Source organism: Lactuca sativa, chromosome 9, assembly GCF_002870075.4.
Source record: "Lactuca sativa cultivar Salinas chromosome 9, Lsat_Salinas_v11, whole genome shotgun sequence".
In the NCBI taxonomy this organism is placed as follows: Eukaryota; Viridiplantae; Streptophyta; class Magnoliopsida; order Asterales; family Asteraceae; genus Lactuca; species Lactuca sativa.
In genome coordinates this window covers 199,886,297-199,888,684 of record NC_056631.2, presented here as the reverse complement: position 1 = coordinate 199,888,684, position 2,388 = coordinate 199,886,297, and positions in this window count along the sequence as shown.

Below are 2,388 nucleotides of genomic sequence, written 5' to 3'. Positions count from 1 at the left end.
TACTCTAATATGATGCTCAAAACAAAAAAGTAAGAAGGCTTGAAGCTTTATACCTCTATATGAAGCTTCCAACTCAGATATGCTCAGATCCAAGGCATGGACTTCTCAGCCACAACTTTTGGGAAGACGGAGATCTATAAACTCATGTCTTTTAAACTTGTACTTTTGAGTTCATATACATTATGTTTTGATCACATTTGTAAAACTTATAATTTTGTAAATACAATGGTTGTTGTTGTACTTTGATTACTATTATGCATTGTTCTTCTTCTCCAAAGCTCCTTATTTACTCCAAGAACACACCAAAATCACTTAAGGCTATCAAATGCACTCACAATCTCCATGAATGGAAGATTAGCGTTTTAGAGGGTTTATTGACTGAGGATGGTGGCCAGGAATGAGGCTATCTCATTCTTTATATAGGGACACATCCAAAGTTAGGGTTTCCATTATGTGCCTAGTACGCCCAGCATACTAGGTGGCTCTGCTTAAAAATCACACACATGAGTACGCTAATCGTACACATATGTACACCAAGTGTACTCAGCTGCCACCTTTCTCGAATAAGGGACTTATCCTGCCACAACTTCAAACTTCCATCGCTTCCTCAATATAACCCCGATTCCCATGAACCTTATACCCACGGAAAGGTGACGAGATGCCCTATGCTTCTAGCAACTCGTCGCAACCCCGAGATCTCCTCATGCCCGGTTTGCAGCCCACGAACCCTAATCACGGACGATCTGAAACATGATGTTACAACACGTTGCAGAAAACATGGGTGAATGTGCTGCGATCCAGCCAGGCCCTTTCCTTTCGAAATGAAATTACCTGAAACTATATACCACAAACTGTAAGCAAAAAGCCTAGTGAGTTCCCCAAATACCACATACCAGACATATCAAACGAGCCTTACATAACATACAAATCATTAGCCGTACATATCACACATAAACATAATCAATGGGAGTGTTATGTGCTAACCATAGTCTTGTCATTATGCCACGAGCCGCCTCGTGGTCTTCCTTGCCAGGCCGGGCAACCATGGGTCTTACATACAAGTGCCAGGAGCCACCTCCTGGTCTTCCATGCAAGCACCACAAAGACAACTATCATACAATTCTACCATTACTAATTAGTTAACTGCCAGAGTTTAAACTCTAGTCTCACATATAGATTGCCAAGGGCCACCCCCTGGTCTTCCTACAATACACAAACCAAAATGGACCAACATTGGTGTCTTTGACCCATAGAATAGTGATGAGACTCACCTCGAATTCAGAAGCTTACTGAAAGAATTCCTTAGTTGCTGCCGTGACGACACCTCCGAACTATCAGATCAACATAATACCCAATTAACAATTAGAATCCGACCCAAGGCCCACCAACCATACTTGGGGTAAAATAACCATTTTACCCCTGACCCTATCATGAACCAAAACAGAGGCCCAAACTCAAAAGATCCATAAAGGCCCACTATGGAAAAATTAGGCCCAATCCCATATGGGTCTTATCCTAAGCCCATAATTTTCCTGATTATAAAACTGATTACCTCAAATACTCCCTTAGAATAACTTGGTCAAAGGCTAAGATCAAAAGTCAAAGTCAACAGCCTGAGTTGACCCAACTTGTCGAGTTCATCCTTTAACTCGTCGAGTTCATCTAACAATCTGCGAAGTCGGAAAAGTCAAGCCAACTCGCCGAGTTTATCCATAAACTCACCGAGTTCACCATAAACCCACATCTTAATACATTAAGTCAACATTATCGACTCCAGGGACTCCACAACTCAGATCTCGACCAATATGAGATCAAGAAGGGTAAAGTTTCCAACTTTACCCTTAGGAACCACCTAAAGGGGCCCAAAACCAAACCCTAGACTTTAAAGAGTGAAGGCTTAACCATTAAGCACTTAATCATCAAAGACAAAACCCAAAAATGCAGATCTGACCCCATAACGCTAGATGGCCACGTAAAGTTTCCATCTTTATGCTTAAGCATGACTAGAAGGAGCCCAAAAGCTTAAAAGGGCTAAGAGAAGGGCTTAATAGATGCATGAAGCCCTTAAACCCAAAAAGTTGGCTCCTTTATGCCAAAAGAGCTCATGAAGATCATAGATCTGAATGAATAAACACTTGGGACTTCTACTTGCCCATCAACCACCCATCCATGGCTAACATCATACAATCCAACCCAAGAAGAGATCTAAGCAAATATAAAGCAAGGTTAGAACTTTTACCCGAAATGTGTTGGAAATGGAGCAAAGAATCAAGAATTGAAAACTCCTACTTAAACCACCACCTTGCACTAAGTTTCTCTTCCTTTAATGAGCTTCAAACACTCCAAAACACACCCACAATGAGCTCATAACACTCAAGGAGGCTCTAG